The sequence below is a fragment of the Procambarus clarkii genome, chromosome 26 (genome assembly GCF_040958095.1).
Source record: "Procambarus clarkii isolate CNS0578487 chromosome 26, FALCON_Pclarkii_2.0, whole genome shotgun sequence".
NCBI classification, from domain to species: Eukaryota; Metazoa; Arthropoda; class Malacostraca; order Decapoda; family Cambaridae; genus Procambarus; species Procambarus clarkii.
Genome location: NC_091175.1, coordinates 6,107,448 through 6,129,007, shown reverse-complemented (window position 1 = coordinate 6,129,007; position 21,560 = coordinate 6,107,448).

Here is a 21,560-nt window from a genome sequence, read left to right as displayed (position 1 = left end):
ATGTAGGCCAGCCTGGAGCCTCCTTCCCATGTAGGCCAGCCTGGAGCCTCCTCCTATATAGGCCAGCCTGGAGCCTCCTTCCATATAGGCCAGCCTGGAGCCTCCTCCCATGTAGGCCAGCCTGGAGTCTCCTTCCATATAGGCCAGCCTGGAGCCTCCTCCCATGTAGGCCAGCCTGGAGCCTCCTCCCATGTAGGCCAGCCTGGAGCCTCCTTCCATGTAGGCCAGCCTGGAGCTTCCTTCCATATAGGCCAGCCTGGAGTCTCCTCCCATGTAGGCCAGCCTGGAGCCTCCTCCCATGAAGGCCAGCCTGGAGCTTCCTTCCATATAGGCCAGCCTGGAGTCTCCTCCCATGTAGGCCAGCCTGGAGCCTCCTCCCATGTAGGCCAGCCTGGAGCCTCCTTCCCATGTAGGCCAGCCTGGAGTCTCCTCCCATGTAGGCCAGCCTGGAGTCTCCTCCCATGTAGGCCAGCCTGGAGTCTCCTTCCCATGTAGGCCAGCCTGGAGTCTCCTCCCATGTAGGCCAGCCTGGAGTCTCCTCCCATGTAGGCCAGCCTGGAGTCTCCTCCCATGTAGGCCAGCCTGGAGTCTCCTCCCATATAGGCCAGCCTGGAGTCTCCTCCCATGTAGGCCAGCCTGGAGTCTCCTCCCATGTAGGCCAGCCTGGAGTCTCCTTCCCATGTAGGCCAGCCTGGAGCCTCCTTCCCATGTAGGCCAGCCTGGAGCCTCCTTCCCATGTAGGCCAGCCTGGAGCCTCCTTCCCATGTAGGCCAGCCTGGAGCCTCCTTCCATATAGGCCAGCCTGGAGTCTCCTCCCATGTAGGCCAGCCTGGAGTCTCCTCCCATGTAGGCCAGCCTGGAGCCTCCTCCCATATAGGCCAGCCTGGAGTCTCCTCCCATGTAGGCCAGCCTGGAGTCTCCTCCCATGTAGGCCAGCCTGGAGTCTCCTTCCCATGTAGGCCAGCCTGGAGCCTCCTTCCCATGTAGGCCAGCCTGGAGCCTCCTCCCATATAGGCCAGCCTGGAGTCTCCTCCCATATAGGCCAGCCTGGAGTCTCCTCCGATGTAGGCCAGCCTGGAGTCTCCTCCCATGTAGGCCAGCCTGGAGCCTCCTTCCCATGTAGGCCAGCCTGGAGCCTCCTTCCCATGTAGGCAGCCTGGAGCCTCCTCCCATATAGGCCAGCCTGGAGTCTCTTCCCATGTAGGCCAGTCTGGAGTCTCCTTCCCATATAGGCCAGCCTGGAGCCTCCTCCCATATAGGCCAGCCTAGAGCCTCCTCCTATATAAGGCAGCCTAGAGCCGCCTCCTATATAAGGCAGCCTAGAGCCTCCTCCTATATAAGGCAGCCTCTCCTCACAAACTCTCAAAGCTCAATAAACTCCATAAACAAAACTGTCGAGCCAATAACTGCTATTCACCCGACTAGAGACAATTCCAAAATAAAAAAAGAACAAAAGCGCATCGTCGCAAATAAACCTTCAAAAAGTTTAAACATATTCGAAGATAATTTAAAGCAAACGAAACAGAAAACGGGCGGAGACGCGTAACGGTTTCCAGGAATCCCAACCGTCAACCAACCGACATTTTATTCAACATTTTGTCTTTAAATACTACACAAATAGATGAATAGAAAGCATTCCACCGCCGTAGATAAATTCACCAAAATAGAATGAACGATGTTATCAAAGCCCACGAAACAAAGGTCTCAAAACAAGGAAACTATTGCTGAATAAATCCCCCAGCCGTTAACCCGTAGGCAAGCAAAACACGTCAGTTGGGGAACTCTACGGATGACGCGCGATGTGTTTCATTTAGTCAACACATAAATGCTTCGACTTAACATGGGCGTCACATCTGTTTAGTGCAATATATTCAATATTCACTCAGTGCGGTTGACAGCTGTTTCTCGAACTTTAAAATTGCATTATAACCGAGCATTTGGCAACAGGGCGCGGGGGAAGGATGAAGGGGGGGGGGGGGGGGCGGAGAGAGAGAGAGGGATGGATTCAGAGAGGGAGAGGGAAAAGGAGAGTGGGAAAGAGGGAGAAAGGAAGAGAGGAAGCGAGAATCAAGACTGGAACACCAAACGGGATGACGTTGCACTCTGTGAACTAACAACTAACAGCCACCAGTTAGTGAACACAGAAGACAACTGCAGATCCATCAATTGTGAACACCTCCCCCCCCTTGAACACCAGCCCCCCCCTGGGCAGAGCACAACCCCCCCCCCCTACCCTAACAACACATAGTAATTGTAACTATTTACTAATACTGACTTTAAAGATATAAAGAACTTCATATGATAACACTTTCCCAACAAATACGTGAGTCTATGGTAAAAACATATTCGTAAGAAATATATCAGATTGTAATATTGTTCTGAACAATAATATATATTAAAGTAAGGCCTGGGCAATACCCATTGCCCCCCTTGTAAGGAGGATTGGGTCTTATTGCTATAAATAATGACTCCTGAGACGTGAAAAATGTGGGTTTGATTGTCCATAATGTGGGATTGTTTTTCCGAACAGAATTTACGAAAATGACAATGATTACGAAAAAAATATGAGTACAGAAGAGGGAGAACGGGAGAGGAGAGATACTGAGAGAGACACCGCCGGATACCACTCTTTAGTAATTATATAATATATATAATTTGCATGCCTGTAATGCTATAGTGAGGTCCTCTCATGAACATTTGGTATATTTTCTTTGTTTACACAACTATACAATACAACTGTGGGTGTTTTGCCTAATGTATTTACCCCTAATTTACATGAGCAAAGTTAGTGTATTTTTTATTAATCAAGCTCAGTTACTTTAATTATATTTATATGCTTAATTGACGCGTACACGCGCGCGCACACACACAGGCCCACATCAGCGGCATATGCTCAACTGGCAAACGTAAGAACTGCCTTTAGTAACTTATGTAAGGAATCGTTCAGGACCCTGTATACCACTTATGTCAGACCAATACTGGAATATGTAGCTCCAGCTTGGAGTCCATACCTAGTTGAACACAAAACAATGTTAGAGAAGATTAAGCGGAATCTCACCAGACTCGTCCCGGAACTGAGAGGTATGAGCTACGAGGAAAGGCTAAAGGAGCTGAACCTCACAACCCTAGAAAACAGAAGAGTAAAGGGAGACATGATAACCACCTACAAAATTCTCAGGGGAATTGACAGGGTGGACAAACACAAACTCTTCAGCACGGGTGGGACACGAACAAGGGGACACAGGTGGAAACTTAGCACCCAGATGAGCCACAAAGACGTTAGAAGTAATTTTTCAATGTCAGAGTAGTTAGTAAATTGAATGCATTAGGAAGTGATGTGGTGGAGGCTGACTCCATACACAGTTTCAAATGTAGATATGATAGAGCCCAGTAGGCTCAGGAATCTGTACACCAGTTGATTGACAGTTGAGAGGCGGGACCAAAGAGCCAGAGCTCAACCCCCGCAAGCACAACTAGGTGGTGAGCACAAACACACACACACACAAACACACACACACACACACAAACACACACACACACACAAACACACACACACACACACACACACACACACACACACACACACACACACACACACACACACACACACACACACACACACACACACAAACACACACACACAAACACACACACACACACAAACACACACACAAACAGTGCCTGGCTTACCAAGTTGCACTTGTGTGCACCTTGCAAGTTGGTCTCTTTAATCAGGAAGGTAATTAGCAGTTAGTAAGTTTAATAGTTTAGTTTAAAACGGTTTAGCGCCGGGTGATAATGGCACTTGTTGTTAGGGATGGTTAGGTCGTTAATGGCGTGTTGACGTCCTGTTGCTGGTGCGGGGGGGGGGGGGTTGCTTTGTTCTTTGTTGCTAGGGAGGAGTTGTTTGTTGCTAGGGAGGCGTTGTTTGTTGCTAGGGAGGCGTTGTTTGTTGCTAGGGAGGGAGTTGTTTGTTGCTAGGGAGGCGTTGTTTGTTGCTAGGGAGGGGGTTGTTTGTTGCTAGGGAGGGGTTGTTTGTTGCTAGGGAGGCGTTGTTTGTTGCTAGGGAGGGAGTTGTTTGTTGCTAGGGAGGGAGTTGTTTGTTGCTAGGGAGGGGGTTGTTTGTTGCTAGAGAGGGGTTGTTTGTTGCTAGGGAGGGGTTGTTTGTTGCTAGGGAGGGGGTTGTTTGTTGCTAGGGAGGGGGTTGTTTGTTGCTAGGGAGGGGTTGTTTGTTGCTAGGGAGGGGTTGTTTGTTGCTAGGGAGGGGGTTGTTTGTTGCTAGGGAGGGGGTTGTTTGTTGCTAGGGAGGGGTTGTTTGTTGCTAGGGAGGGGTTGTTTGTTGCTAGGGAGGGGGTTGTTTGTTGCTAGGGAGGGGGTTGTTTGTTGCTAGGGAGGGGTTGTTTGTTGCTAGGGAGGGGTTGTTTGTTGCTAGGGAGGCGTTGTTTGTTGCTAGGGAGGGAGTTGTTTGTTGCTAGGGAGGGGGTTGTTTGTTGCTAGGGAGGGGTTGTTTGTTGCTAGGGAGGGAGTTGTTTGTTGCTAGGGAGGGGGTTGTTTGTTGCTAGGGAGGGGTTGTTTGTTGCTAGGGAGGGGTTGTTTGTTGCTAGGGAGGGGGTTGTTTGTTGCTAGGGAGGGGGTTGTTTGTTGCTAGGGAGGGGTTGTTTGTTGCTAGGGACGGGTTGTTTGTTGCTAGGGAGGGGTTGTTTGTTGCTAGGGAGGGGGTTGTTTGTTGCTAGGGAGGGGTTGTTTGTTGCTAGGGAGGGGTTGTTTGTTGCTAGGGAGGGGTTGTTTGTTGCTAGGGAGGGGTTGTTTGTTGCTAGGGAGGGGTTGTTTGTTGCTAGGGAGGGGTTGTTTGTTGCTAGGGAGGGGGTTGTTTGTTGCTAGGGAGGGGTTGTTTGTTGCTAGGGAGGGGTTGTTTGTTGCTAGGGAGGGGTTGTTTGTTGCTAGGGAGGGGGTTGTTTGTTGCTAGGGAGGGGTTGTTTGTTGCTAGGGAGGGGTTGTTTGTTGCTAGGGAGGGGTTGTTTGTTGCTAGGGAGGGGTTGTTTGTTGCTAGGGAGGGGTTGTTTGTTGCTAGGGAGGGGTTGTTTGTTGCTAGGGAGGGGTTGGTTGTTGCTAGGGAGGCGTTGTTTGTTGCTAGGGAGGGGTTGTTTGTTGCTAGGGAGGGGTTGTTTGTTGCTAGGGAGGGAGTTGTTTGTTGCTAGGGAGGGAGTTGTTTGTTGCTAGGGAGGGGTTGTTTGTTGCTAGGGAGGCGTTGTTTGTTGCTAGGGAGGGGTTGTTTGTTGCTAGGGAGGGGTTGTTTGTTGCTAGGGAGGGGTTGTTTGTTGCTAGGGAGGGGTTGTTTGTTGCTAGGGAGGGGTTGTTTGTTGCTAGGGAGGGGTTGGTTGTTGCTAGGGAGGCGTTGTTTGTTGCTAGGGAGGGGTTGTTTATTGCTAGGGAGGGGTTGTTTGTTGCTAGGGAGGGGGTTGTTTGTTGCTAGGGAGGGGTTGTTTGTTGCTAGGGAGGGATTGTTTGTTGCTAGGGAGGGCTTGTTTGTTGCTAGGGAGGGGTTGTTTGTTGCTAGGGAGGGGTTGTTTGTTGCTAGGGAGGGGTTGTTTGTTGCTAGGGAGCTCCCACCGCCACACCATGCACGGCTGCCCACAACCACACCATGCACGGCTGCCCACCACCTCACCATGCACGGCTGCCCACCACCTCACCAGGCACGGCTGCCCACAACCACACCATGCACGGCTGCCCACCACCTCACCATGCACGGCTGCCCACCACCTCACCAGGCACGGCTGCCCACAACCACACCAGGCACGGCTGCCCACCACCTCACCATGCACGGCTGCCCACCACCTCACCAGGCACGGCTGCCCACCACCTCACCAGGCACGGCTGCCCACCACCTCACCATGCACGGCTGCCCACCACCTCACCAGGCACGGCTGCCCACCACCTCACCAGGCACGGCTGCCCACCACCTCACCAGGCACGGCTGCCCACCACCTCACCATGCACGGCTGCCCACCACCTCACCATGCACGGCTGCCCACCACCTCACCATGCACGGCTGCCCACCACCTCACCAGGCACGGCTGCCCACCACCTCACCAGGCACGGCTGCCCACCACCTCACCATGCACGGCTGCCCACCACCTCACCAGGCACGGCTGCCCACCACCTCACCAGGCACGGCTGCCCACCACCTCACCAGGCACGGCTGCCCACAACCACACCATGCACGGCTGCCCACCACCTCACCAGGCACGGCTGCCCACAACCACACCATGCACGGCTGCCCACCACCTCACCAGGCACGGCTGCCCACAACCACACCATGCACGGCTGCCCACCACCTCACCAGGCACGGCTGCCCACCACCTCACCATGCACGGCTGCCCACCACCTCACCAGGCACGGCTGCCCACCACCTCACCAGGCACGGCTGCCCACCACCTCACCAGGCACGGCTGCCCACCACCTCACCAGGCACGGCTGCCCACCACCTCACCAGGCACGGCTGCCCACCACCTCACCATGCACGGCTGCCCACCACCTCACCAGGCACGGCTGCCCACCACCTCACCAGGCACGGCTGCCCACCACCTCACCAGGCACGGCTGCCCACAACCACACCATGCACGGCTGCCCACCACCTCACCAGGCACGGCTGCCCACAACCACACCATGCACGGCTGCCCACCACCTCACCAGGCACGGCTGCCCACAACCACACCATGCACGGCTGCCCACCACCTCACCAGGCACGGCTGCCCACCACCTCACCATGCACGGCTGCCCACCACCTCACCAGGCACGGCTGCCCACCACCTCACCATGCACGGCTGCCCACCACCTCACCAGGCACGGCTGCCCACCACCTCACCAGGCACGGCTGCCCACCACCTCACCATGCACGGCTGCCCACCACCTCACCATGCACGGCTGCCCACCACCTCACCAGGCACGGCTGCCCACCACCTCACCAGGCACGGCTGCCCACCACCTCACCAGGCACGGCTGCCCACCACCTCACCATGCACGGCTGCCCACCACCTCACCAGGCACGGCTGCCCACCACCTCACCATGCACGGCTGCCCACCACCTCACCATGCACGGCTGCCCACCACCTCACCATGCACGGCTGCCCACCACCTCACCAGGCACGGCTGCCCACCACCTCACCATGCACGGCTGCCCACCACCTCACCATGCACGGCTGCCCACCACCTCACCATGCACGGCTGCCCACCACCTCACCAGGCACGGCTGCCCACCACCTCACCATGCACGGCTGCCCACCACCTCACCATGCACGGCTGCCCACCACCTCACCATGCACGGCTGCCCACCACCTCACCAGGCACGGCTGCCCACCACCTCACCATGCACGGCTGCCCACCACCTCACCATGCACGGCTGCCCACCACCTCACCATGCACGGCTGCCCACCACCTCACCAGGCACGGCTGCCCACTATACCTCCACACGAATCTTTGTTTTCCCAAGAAAATGTCTATATTGCAACGTGATTGAATTTATGGGCCGAAGAGTCGCCATGAGCTGGCAACCCGTTGTTTACGTGAGGGGAAACCCCCCTACCCCCCTCACTCTTTTCTTTTCTTTCTCTCCCTCTCTCTCTCTCCCTCTCACCCTCTCTCCCTCTCCCTCTCTCCCTCTCTGGCATGTTTGTGTAGTGGGAGAGGTTGCCAGTGGCAACTCAACACCTCATCCCTGAGGAGAAACCATTCTAGAGAAGTTGACGGATGAGTTTACAGAAGAGCTGCAACTGTGGCAACTGTCACAGCTCTGGTGATCATTTCCCGCCAGCGGGTGTGGCACCTTTGCCACATCTCTCTCAATAGTTGCCATGTGGCAAAGTTAACATATCGGCAGCGAACTACAGTGGTAACTCGACAATGAACCCCTCAGTAAACCGACGGTGGGAATGCTAGCATTCCCCTTTGCAATAAATTAACCCCCCTCCCCCCAACCCCAACCCCCTCCCCCCAACCCCAACCCCCCTACCACCATCTCATAAACATTGCAATGCAACAAATGCATTACAAAGGTCCTGGAAATGTGCCGATACATAAATCAATACAATAGTTATTGTATTGCAATCCATGTTGGATTACAAACTTGTTATAGAGGAGACGAGAGTGTGTGTGTGAGACACCAGCAGGATGAGGGCTCCTGGGCCCCGAGTCCGGTATTATGAGCTCCGGCTATATCATCGAGTCCATCTCTTCTGAGTCATCATCAAGAGTATCTGTGATGCTTTGGCCTGGATATTACCTGTGCTGTGTTCTGCCTTCCCTTGCCTCTATGCATGCTGCTCTCAGCGTATTTCTGCAACAGGCAATATTGCATACATATTGCATACATACACCTGCAGCGTTAACAGTAGTGTCTGGAGGTGACGAGTACTGTGCCTCTGGTCGGTGTTGTCACACGCCATCGGTCACGGGGGCGTCGCTGCCCGCTACGGGTGTAGCCACTTACACCCACTGTCCTCTCAGGAGATCTTGGGGGGCCTTTATAGCTATCGTCGTCTTGGAGCAGATTACTGGCGAGGTATCTTGTGTGGTCCTCGTCTTCCTCTGTGGTGCTCTCCGTTGGTCTCTTTTGTTGCAAGGGTTTGAGCTGTTCCTTAGGGGAGAGGGCTTAGTGTGGGCGTGGCACAGTCAAGTAGGGGCGTGCCATAGCCAAGGAAGGGGCGTGCCATAGCCAAGGAAGGGGCGTGCCACAGCTAAGGAAGGGGCGTGTGTACGTGAGTGATGAACGTAGTAAGGAAGATGTCTCTTATCTCTCTTATCCAAAAGTTTAAATTAGTTAATTCACATTTGTTAAGATTAGTTAATTGTCGGTTGTTATCTAAGTTACTTATCAATCACGCCAGTGTTATTTACTGAATGTTTTAAAGTGCCGAGGAGCCGGTCTAGGGAGCCGGTCGGCCGAGCGGACAGCACGCTGGACTTGTGATCCTGTGGTCCCGGGTTCGATCCCAGGCGCCGGCGAGAAACAACGGACAGAGTTTCTTTCACCCTATGCCCCTGTTATCTAGCAGTAAAATAGGTACCTGGGTGTTAGTCAGCTGTCACGGGCTGCTTCCTGGGGGTAGAGGCCTGGTCGAGGACCGGGCCGCGGGGACACTAAAAAGCCCCGAAATCATCTCAAGATAACCTCAAGAAGTGAAGGTGCAAGTACACTCCCCTCGTCTGGTCAATACAACTCCAACGTCCGACTATGCAATTACTGGTTTGTGAGAAAAGTAAAATAAAAATGTTCTTAGCTCTCGTGCAGGATCATACAATGAATTATTCATTTATACATGTGTATGGAGATATGTGTATGTATGCATGTATGTATTCATGTATACATGTGTCCATACTTGTGAGTGCATTTGGTTGTAGTTTGTATTCCCCCGAGGCGAGTGGCAGCCCCTTTACCTACTCTCCCTACACCCTGTGCTCTACACTACACTACACCAGCCCACCAGACTCTACACCAGTCAACCAGACTCTACACCAGCCCACCAGACTCTACACCAGCCCACCAGACTCTACACCAGCCCACCAGACTCTACACCAGCCCACCAGACTCTACACCAGCCCACCAGACTCTACACCAGCCCACCAGACTCTACACCAGCCCACCAGACTCTACACCAGCCCACCAGACTCTACACCAGCCCACCAGACTCTACACCAGCCCACCAGACTCTACACCAGCCCACCAGACTCTACACCAGCCCACCAGACTCTACGCCACCCGACCAGACTCTACTAAAGAAGTACCCCCGTAATACCACACAAACAGACAGGGGCAACTGACGGGACAGAGAGCAAAGGGACAGGAATAATAAATGTTTCCAGCTACCGGGAAGATAACAAGATAACAGCTTGGGTGGAAGACAGAGATGAAGGGAAGATGCTCCCCCCCAGCATCCATTCCTTCGTAATTATACAATTAGATATCACATCAACATGCAGGTCGGGAGTCACTGCACTTTAGACCAGCGGCTCCACTGAGCACACGGACTGTTCCTACACCCACACACACAGCTAAGAACACCAAAGAACATACAGGTAGAACAAGAATATAAACCAGGAAGACAATTTAGCATTTTTTGTTTACACAGGTGAGTGGTGGAGCAGACGACGATTGTCTACGCTTAACTGGACGAGGACTTTTCCCCCCTGGAACACGGTCCACCAATGTGTTTACTCACGGGTACCTAGTTACTGCTGGGTGAACAGGGGCGTAGAGATACGGATTGCTGCTCAGTCAGTCTTTCCTGGGCAGGACTCGATTCCCGATCAAAGCGCTGGTGAGGCGTTATATATTCACTCACCATGAGAGCCGGAGTCGCTTGCTGCTTTCAAAATCATATAATAACTGTCCAACATGTGACGACTCGTTGTCGTACACCCGCCAGCGGGGTGTCGTACACCCGCCAGGGAGGCGTCGTACACCCGCCAGCGAGGCATCGTACACCCTCCAGGAGCCCTACCTAGCCCTAACTAATCACCTCTCCTGTAATTACATATTTCATAATTTCCTTGTATATAACGACATTAACTGCATTAGAACAATTGATTTCTCACATAATTTGGGAGTTGATAGGCTTTAATGTTTACACCACAGGTGAGTATTGTATTATCTTGGCTTAATTATAAGCTTCAGGTACTCAATGTGTGGTAAAATCTGAAGTTATCGCGGTCGTTACTACCACCACAAGTGTCGTACACAACAATGGTGAGGCAACAGTGTGTGTTCGGTTGGTATCAAGAGAGCAGATCATCAAATTGTGTTCACGTTGCACGGTCCTGTACACAGACGTCATCATGAAGGTCCTGTACACAGACGGCATCATCATGGTCCTGTACACAGACGGCATCATCATGGTCCTGTACACAGACGGCATCATCAAGGTCCTGTACACAGACGTCATCATGAAGGTCCTGTACACAGACGGCATCATCATGGTCCTGTACACAGACGGCATCATCATGGTCCTGTCCACTGACGGCATCATCAAGGTCCTGTACACAGACGTCACCATCATGTTTCTGTACACAGACGTCACCATCAAGGTCCTGTACACAGACGTCACCATCATGTTTCTGTACACAGACGTCACCATCAAGGTCCTGTACACAGACGTCATCATCATGGCCCTGTACACAGACGTCACCATCAAGGTCCTGTACATAGACGTCACCATCAAGGTCCTGTACACAGACGTCATCATCATGATCCTGTACACAGACGTCATCATCATGGCCCTGTACACAGACGTCACCATCATGGTCCTGTACACAGACGTCATCATCATGATCCTGTACACAGCCGTCACCATCACGGTCCTGTACACAGACGTCATCAAAGTCTTCATAATTACAGACTGGTCGCGGTGTTCACGCCGCGAACTCCGCGACAGTCTTGATACGTCGTTAATTTCGCGGTGTTCTCGCCAATAATGTTGGCGGTGCTGTGCTCCTGTTTATATAAAGCAATAATGTCGCAGGACGCCGGCTGCTACAATTGCATCAGGGTACGAATTTCCTGCAGAGGCATTTTTAGGGTTCTCCGGTTCGACTCCCGGTCTTAATTGTCTTAATTGGCCAATTGGATGAAATTGATTTACACTAATGTTAAACTCTAGGGCCATTTAATTGTGTGTGTTTTTCTTCATTCCTTATTTGCCTATTTATGAACATATTTTTGTATGTATTTAATAATATATTTATCACAATTCAAAGTTGTATAATACACTCTCTAGAGTGTATTATACACCTGTATTGGGCCTGATCTGTATCGATCTGTATCGCGTTTGGCTGAAATTCTCTTTAGCATCTTCGGAGGCAAATGGAAAGCGGATACAATATAAATTAGGTTTGATATTATTTATAGCGTGAAGGGCGAGGCGAGGTCCAGTCCGGCCATCTTTGTTCTGCAGTCTCATTGGTCGGCTGGGCCAGGTGTGGGCTGAGCCAGGTGTGGTGTGGGCTGGACCAGGTGTGGTGTGGGCTGGCTGTTCTGTCTCGCTCTTGTAGATAGTTAGGACGTAGATAACTGCAATCTGTTGATAGTTATATGAGAGATACACTTTGCCTACGCCTAGTCTCCTCTTGTGGTCGCATCTGTGGATAACTTCGGTGTTGTTGGTGAGGAGGGCTGACGGAGGTGTGTGTGGCGGGTGTATGTGACCTGTGATGAGGCCGTGTTGTTAGTGCACTCTCCTCCACCACCACCACACATGTGCTCGTCCTGCCACTATACTGCCCTCATGTATAGGCTGAGAGTGGAAGCCGCTATTCCTTTCCTACACTGTTACATCGTGGAAGGGAGGGAGGTGTATTTCAACTCTCCAACTGGTAACACAAATTAAGCATAGAATTTCGCCCTCGGGAAAGACGCCCTCAGGACGCTTCCAGGACGCCCTCAGGACGCTCCCAGGATGCCCTCAGGACGCTCCCAGGACGCCCCCAGGACGCCCTCAGGACGCTCCCAGGACGCCCTCAGCTCCCCCCCCCCCCCGCAGAACGCTCCCAGGATGCCCTCAGGACGCTCCCAGGACGCCCCCAGGACGCCCTCAGGACGCTCCCAGGACGCCCTCAGCTCCCCCCCCCCCGCAGAACGCTCCCAGGATGCCCTCAGGACGCTCCCAGGATGCCCCCAGGACGCTCCCAGGACGTTCCCAGGACGCCCTCAGGACGCACCCCAGAACGCCCTCAGAACGCTCCCAGAACGCCAGCAGGACGCCCCCAGGACGCCCCTAGGACGCCCCCAGGACGCCCTGCATATTCTAACACGTGAAGAGGAGTAGAAACTGGACCCCGATACACTCCATCACTAAATCAACAACCAAGGAACAACAAGTTTTTAACAACTTATTTGGTGAAATTTTGTTAACATATTTGTTGTGTATATTCTAGAGCAGGTGTGGAGACACCTGGGCGGTATAAACCTGCCAGTCCCACCAAGCCAGGAGTGCCACACACCTGCCTATGCCATCAAGCCAGGAGTGCAACACCTGCCAGTGCCATCAAGCCAGGAGTGCCACACACCTGCCAGTGCCATCAAGCTAGGAGTGCCACACACCTGCCAGTGCCATCAAGCCAGGAGTGCCACACACCTGCCAGTGCCACACCTGCCAGTACCATCAAGCCAGGAGTGCCACACCTGCCAGTACCATCAAGCCAGGAGTGCCACACCTGCCAGTACCATCAAGCCAGGAGTGCCACACACCTGCCAGTGCCATCAAACAATGAGTACCACACCTGCCAGTGCCATCAAGCCAGGAGTGCCACACACCTGCCAGTGCCATCAAGCCAGGAGTGCCACACCTGCCAGTGCCATCAAGCCAGGAGTGCCACACACCTGCCAGTGCCATCAAGCCAGGAGTGCCACACACCTGCCAGTGCCATCAAGCCAGGAGTGCCACACACCTGCCAGTGCCATCAAGCCAGGAGTGCCACAGCCGAGCGCTTGAGAATAAATATGTTTGGACGAACAAATAAATACATAAACGTCGTACAACAATTTGGTTTCTGGCATCCGGACCTTTAATTATCAAATACCAATATTCCATTTGGAAATCTGTAATTAAATGCAGAAACGCGCAAATATACGGGTGAAAATCTTAATTTGTGGGAGAGAGTGGAAGGGGCTCAGTGGGGCTCATGGTGAAGTGTGTGGGGCTCAGTGGGGCTCATGGTGAAGTGTGTGGGGCTCAGTGGGGCTCATGGTGAAGTGTGGGGCTCAGTGGGGCTTATGGTGAAGTGTGTGGGGCTCAGTGGGGCTCATGGTGAAGTGTGGGGCTCAGTGGGGCTCATGGTGAAGTGTGGGGGCTCAGTGGGGCTCCTGGTGAAGTGTGGGGCTCAGTGGAGCTCATGGTGAAGTGTGGGGCTCAGTGGGGCTCATGGTGAAGTGTGGGGCTCAGTGGGGCTCATGGTGAAGTGTGGAGGCTCAGTGGGGCTCATGGTGAAGTGTGGGGGCTCAGGGGGGCTCATGGTGAAGTGTGGGGGCTCAGTGGGGCTCATGGTGAAGTGTGGGGCTCAGTGGGGCTCATGGTGAAGTGTGGGGCTCAGTGGGGCTCATGGTGAAGTGTGTGGGGCTCAGTGGGGCTCCTGGTGAAGTGTGGGGCTCAGTGGGGCTCCTGGTGAAGTGTGGGGCTCAGTGGGGCTCATGGTGAAGTGTGTGGGGCTCAGTGGGGCTCCTGGTGAAGTGTGGAGGCTCAGTGGGGCTCATGGTGAAGTGTGGGGCTCAGTGGGGCTCATGGTGAAGTGTGGGGCTCAGTGGGGCTCATGGTGAAGTGTGGAGGCTCAGTGGGGCTCATGGTGAAGTGTGGGGGCTCAGTGGGGCTCATGGTGAAGTGTGGGGGCTCAGTGGGGCTCATGGTGAAGTGTGGGGCTCAGTGGGGCTCATGGTGAAGTGTGGGGCTCAGTGGGGCTCATGGTGAAGTGTGGGGCTCAGTGGAGCTCATGGTGAAGTGTGTGGGGCTCAGTGGAGCTCATGGTGAAGTGTGTGGGGCTCAGTGGGGCTCATGGTGAAGTGTGGGGCTCAGTGGGGCTCCTGGTGAAGTGTGGGGCTCAGTGGGGCTCATGGTGAAGTGTGGGGCTCAGTGGCAGGTCAGGGTGTGTTCAGGGAGGGGGTGAGGGGGAGGGTGGAAGGGGGCAGGAAGCCAGCGTGCGTTCACCGGAGCTCCGACTTTTTAGATAAAATGTTTAGTATGATGGACGATGGGCCGAGGTTTTCTTGAATACCGGCCGGTGATACAAGGAGCACTTAGTTACTTCCTGGAGCCCGGCTCTGTCTCCACGATAAAGACCTTCTACCTCAACGCTTTCCACAGACCTAGCCAAGCTTCCAGAATAAACTGTCTACCTTAAACCTTTCCAGAGACCAAGTTGAGCTTCCAGGATGCAGACGGTCAACAGACCTTTCCAGAGGCTAAAATGAGCTTCCAGAATAAAGATGGTCTGCATCTAAGGTTTCCAGAGACCAAGTTAAATTCGCCAAAAATCTGTGTCTATGCTACAGACGTTCTCTGCCACGGTACGACCCTCTCTGAAATAACTACCTCTGTACCTATTCCCATTCAAGAGATTTGCCGATCTTCAATGAGGTTGTTTGCTTACTGCTGCCCCACACACACACACACACACTCTTAAACAAAGTATTTGATTATGTTCACTGACTTTATAGCTGACCAATTAGACCCCATCTGACTTCCACTTTGCATACGACACTCATGGTTATTCATCAACGCTGTGTAGTTTAGTGGTGGCGGAAACTATTCAGGAGTACAACTCAGCCAGTGGCTCTGTCTCTGGATGCTTTCAAAGTTTTTGACCAAGCTGAACACACCAAACCTTTTAAATAACCTTCTTAGCAGAAAAGTGTATTCTCATCGCAAAACATTATATATGTTATTAGGTATACAAGTTAGCTGTGAAATGGAACAATGTCCTCATTGAAAAATACCCCCCCCCAAAAAAAAAAAATACGGTCAAACAAGGTGCTGTTCTCAGTATGAACATGTTTGCAATGTATCGTGATCAGTTGTTTAAAGAGTTAAGAGGTAGTAGAGTTGGGTGTCTCATGGCCACTAATAAAGACCTGGGGCCAGATTCACGAAGCAGTTACGCAAGCACTTACGAACCAGTACATCTTTTCTCAATCTTTGGCGTCTTTGTTTACAATTATTAAACAGTTAATGAGCTCCGAAGCACCAGGAGGCTGTTTATAACAATTACAACAGTTGATTGGCAAGTTTTCATGCCTGTAAACTGTTTAATAAATGTAACCAAAGCTGTTACAGATTGGGGAAAGATGTTGACGATCGTAAGTACTTGCGTAACTGCTTCGTGAATCTGGCCGCTGGTTGTCTATTATGCTGATGATCTATTTCTATTCGCACCCACCAAAGAGGCTATGGAATACTTGGTAAAAATATGTGAAATATATAGTGGAGGATACAACCTAATCTTCCACTCCTGTAATGTGTGTCGTGGTGACTACTAACTCATAGGACTCGTTGGGTCGAGGTCCCAATCTACAATTACTAGGTAGAGATATTACAACAAATCTCTCAAAACCATCTGGGCCACATTGTATCCTCAAAGGGCCCGTTTGTCAATTTGTTTATGCCATCAGAAACCTGACGGTCAAACGGAGTGCCATCATTAGAGACTCTTTCTGTCAAGATGCCTGGTCAAGGGTAAGGATGTCAATGTCTAAGCTTATAGTCAATGTATACTATAATCAACTTATAGTCAAATGTGGAACCTGCAAAATGCTGACCCTTAGTAAACTTATTTGTCAATAGAGGAAATGTTCTAGACGTATCTTGGGGATCTATCCTTGCACTCTCTGCACTCTCCTGCCTGGCCTAATGTCCTCACCCGCACTCTAGCGAATAATTCACAAGCGAATCATATAATTTTGTCCGGAAGGAATCACGCATGCGGTAAACTCGGTCTATTGTTTTATCAGACACTCATCACTGGCCACTCCTGAGTTTCTAGGAATATTAATTGTCAGGAAATACAGGTTAATATATATATATATATATATATATATATATATATATATATATATATATATATATATATATATATATATATATATATATATATATATTAACCTATTAGAGAAAGATAGAGAGAGAGAGAGAGAGAGAGAGAGAGAGAGAGAGAGAGAGAGAGAGAGAGAGAGAGAGAGAGAGAGAGAGAGAGAGAGAGAGAGAGAGAGAGAGCAAGCAGGGAGGCACTCTGGGGGGCTATACCCCATCACCAACACTGTCACACAGAGATGGATGACTGACAGGTATATTTAGAGCTATTGGCGTCAGGTCCATGTTATATTAGCGGTGTTTAGAGTGATTTAGAGCCCCGGGATGTGCTGCTGTAGAGCCCTGAGGCTGGGCTCTACACCTCTCATGGCATCACTACATTAATTCTACTCCTTAACTGCCTTCTTATCATACTAATTATGTGATATATATTATACCACTGTCTTGCCGCTCTAATTTTAGAGTATACTGTGTTCTTCACAGTATATATCACCTTTAATACTGTAGGTAAAGTGTCTCTCTTGACGCCTACAGTGTTGTAGTGGTTTATACTGTTGTACACCTGTTTGGTCCAGTCAGTGTTGTGGTGGTGTATACTGTTGTACACCTGTTTGGTCCAGTCAGTGTTGTAATGATGTATGCTGTTGCACACCTGTTTGGTCCAGTGTTGTAATGACGTGTACAAGTTGTTATTAATAAAGTGAGTGATTGTGGACATGACAAAGTCTGAGTGTTGTGATCGTGTTGTGAGTCTCAAGTAATTATTACGTAAACTTTCCCCGGTTGTAAATGTACAGCCATTTATGTCTGAAAGTCTTTCATTTGATTTGAATGGTTTGGTTCACGTTGTAGCGTGACTCAGAGGTATACAGCGTAAAGTGACACAGCGTTACATAGTGTAGCGTGATACAGCGGTACATAGTGTAGCGTGACACAGCGTTACATAGTGTAGCGTGACACAGCGTTACATAGTGTAGCGTGACACAGCGTTACATAGTGTAGCGTGACACAGCGACACACCGTATCCTGACACAGCGGTACACACCGTACCGTGACACAGTAGTACACACCATACCGTGACACAGCGACACACACCGTACCGTGACACAGCGGTACACACCATACCGTAACACAGCGACACACACCGTACCGTGACACAGCGGTACACACCATACCGTGACACAGCGACACACACCGTACCGTGACACAGCGGTACACACCATACCGTAACACAGCGACACACACCGTACCGTAACACAGCGACACACACCATACCGTGACACAGCGGTACACACCATACCGTGACACAGCGACACACACCGTACCGTGACACAGCGGTACACACCATACCGTAACACAGCGACACACACCGTACCGTGACACACCGTACACACACCGTACCGTGACAGACCGTCACCCGTCACTATAAACACCCCTTAAATGTTTTAGAGTAAAAAAGACAAACAGGATATTGTATAAACATTGTATACTGTTGTAGGATATTGTAGTGACAACAACGGTTACCATTGTATACTGTTGTAGGATATTGTAGTGACAACAACGGTTACCATTGTATACTGTTGTAGGATATTGTAGTGACAACAACGGTTACCATTGTATACTGTTGTAGGATATTGTAGTGACAACAACGGTTACAACGCCACCCTCACACCAGACAATTTGCACGCTAATATTTTTGTGTTCTCACACTGCAAACAAATACATTGTTTGCCTATTAAATATTGAAATTGATTAACTATCGCGATAGGCGAGGTTAATTGCCTCGTTCACTTGTGGTGAATGGTTATTGTGGCTTAATTATGTATGTTGTTGTTGTTGTTTGAGAGAGGTTATAGGCGGGTAGATAGCTGAGTGACAGGCTGGTGTTACTGTGAGTGACGGTGCCTGGTGTTACTGTGAGTGACGGTGCCTGGTGTTACTGTGAGTGACAGGCTGGTGTTATTGTGAGTGACAGTACCTGGTGTTACTGTGAGTGACAGGCTGGTGTTATTGTGAGTGACAGTACCTGGTGTTACTGTGAGTGACAGTACCTGGTGTTACTGTGACAGTATCTGGTGTTACTGTGAGTGACAGGCTGGTGTTATTGTGAGTGACAGTACCTGGTGTTACTGTGAGTGACAGTACCTGGTGTTACTGTGACAGTATCTGGTGTTACTGTGAGTGACCCTTTGTGGACTTGTAGGGTACTTTACCCCCCCCTCCTGCTGTGACGGGTTGTGACGGGCTGACACCAATAGGTATATCACAATAGGTTCGCCGCTGGGTGAATAGGGGCGAACTGGTATAAGGATTGGTACCCAGTGGTGCCGCCCTTCCTAGGGACTCGAACCCCAGACTAATCAGGTGGAGAGGCGAGCCGGGGTAAGGGGCGCTCCGCTACTGGCACCTGTTTAATTCTCCTTTCATGATTGTAAACTTCATGCTTGGAGAGTGTGATCCAAAATGTAAACTATTTGAGTATGCCAGACAAATTTAATTATAAATACATACTTTTCGTACAAAATGTCCCTGACGAATCAAAGTGTTTTGACGGTTTAATACTAATTAGTCTGTAATTTGCAGGTGATAATGCTTTGTGTAAATATTATGGCTAAACTTTGTTAATCCCATTAATGAATTCCAAGTGGATGTGTGAGTGTTTGGTGTGAGTACAAGTGTGTAGTGGTTGTTGAGCTCTGTCTCAAGTGTGTTGACTGGAGGGTGGCTTGTCCCCCCACCACCACAAGACGTCACCCCCCCCCCCCCACAAGACGTCCCCCCTCCCCACAAGACGTCCCCTCCCCACAAGACGTCCCCCCCCCACAAGACGTCACCCCCCCCACAAGACGTCACCGCCCCCCCCCCCCACAAGACATCCCCCCGCCCCCCCCACAAGACGTCACCCCACCACCACAAGACGTCACCCCACCACCACAAGACGTCACCCCACCACCACAAGACGTCACCCCACCACCACAAGACGTCACCCCCCCCCACAAGACGTCCCCCCCCCCCACATTGTGCTAATTTTGTGTTGCTCATAAACAATTCAAGCTCGAGGTCGCTGGCACCAAGTGAATACAATCAATACCTGTGTGTTGAGCTGCCTGCTGCTGTTGCTGCTGCTGCTGCTGCTATTGCTGTTACTGTTGCTGTGGTTACTGCTCAACGCACCTGTTGCGTGCTGCTGCTGTCTGCTGTTATTACTGTTGCCTTCTGTTGCTGCACCTGCTATTACTGCTACTGTGTCAGTGCTGTTGCTACTGTTGATGCTACTGCATCTCTCACTGCAGCTGCTGTAACTGCTGCTCATGCTACTGCAACTACTTCTACTGTTACTGCTGCTGCTGCCCGCCGTTACTTCTGTTGCCTGTTTATACTGACGCTGCTGTTAGTTTCCTGTTGATACTGTTGTGTTTGATGCTCCTGTTACTGTTGATATATTTGTTGTTGCTCTTGTGTTGTTACTTATGTTGCTGTCACTTATGTTGTTACTTATGTTGCTGTCACTTATGTTGTTACTTATGTTGCTGTTACTTATGTTGTTACTTATGTTGCTGTTACTTATGTTGTTACTTATGTTGCTGTCACTTATGTTGTTACTTATGTTGCTGTTACTTAAGTAACAGCAGCATAAGTAACATATGTTGTTACTTATGTTGCTGTTACTTATGTTGTTACTTATGTTGCTGTCACTTATGTTGTTACTTATGTTGTTACTTATGTTGCTGTTACTTATGTTGTTACTTATGTTGCTGTTACTTATGTTGTTACTTATGTTGCTGTCACTTATGTTGTTACTTATGTTGCTGTTACTTAAGTAACAGCAGCATAAGTAACATATGTTGTTACTTATGTTGCTGTTACTTATGTTGTTACTTATGTTGCTGTCACTTATGTTGTTACTTATGTTGCTGTTACTTATGTTGTTACTTATGTTGCTGTTACTTATGTTGTTACTTATGTTGTTACTTATGTTGCTGTCACTTATGTTGTTACTTATGTTGCTGTTACTTATGTTGTTACTTATGTTGCTGTCACTTATGTTGTTACTTATGTTGCTGTTACTTATGTTGTTACCTATGCTGCTGTCACTTATGTTGTTACTTATGCTTCTTTTACTTATGCTGCTCTAACTTATGTTGTTACTTATGATGCTGTTACTTATGTTGTTACTTATGATGCTCCTTTTTCTCAGCTCAGAAAAGTGGGGGGGGGGGGGTAAACAGGGATCCAACAAGGGGGTAACGAGGCCACGTGACCAATCACCAGTGTGTCAACAAGAGGTCGACTGGCACCTTAACGATGCAGCCAGGCACTAACTACCATACCAGCACTCACAACTGGTCACAGCCACTTAAACCCCACACAACTACACGGGTTAAAAACGCCTCGTTAACTGCCCCCAGTTACAAGGTGCTGTTAATCTGCAAATTATATTTAACATCTTAACGACACACACATTAAGACGCTTCGTAATGAATTATGCCTAACTAACGAGGCCGGCAGCGACAATGGGTCACGACCGGTAGATGCCAAACACCAGGTAACGACGGTAATTAAACGAGGCAATTAGTGTGTCCTCCTCCTCCTCGCTGTAACAACTGACCAGCAGTTACGTTAATGGCCTCGTTAATGTTTTGCCAAGACCCGTGGCAGGGAAAACTCCGAAATTAATATATCAAAGACATAGAAAGCGGTGAAGGATATTATATGAAGGATATACTATATGTTTATAGTATATATTTATGTTGACCAGACCACACACTAGAAGGTGAAGGGACGACCACGTTTCGGTCCATCCTGGACCATTCTCAAGTCGATTGGGAATGGTCCAGGACGGACCGAAACGTCGTCGTCCCTTCACCTTCTAGTTTGTGGTCTGGTCATCATACTTTAGCCACGTTATTGTGACTCATCGCCTGCATAGTATAGTAGTTATATTTATAGTGGACAGTTTGTTTAAATGTGACTTGCGAGTTGTGGCAAGTG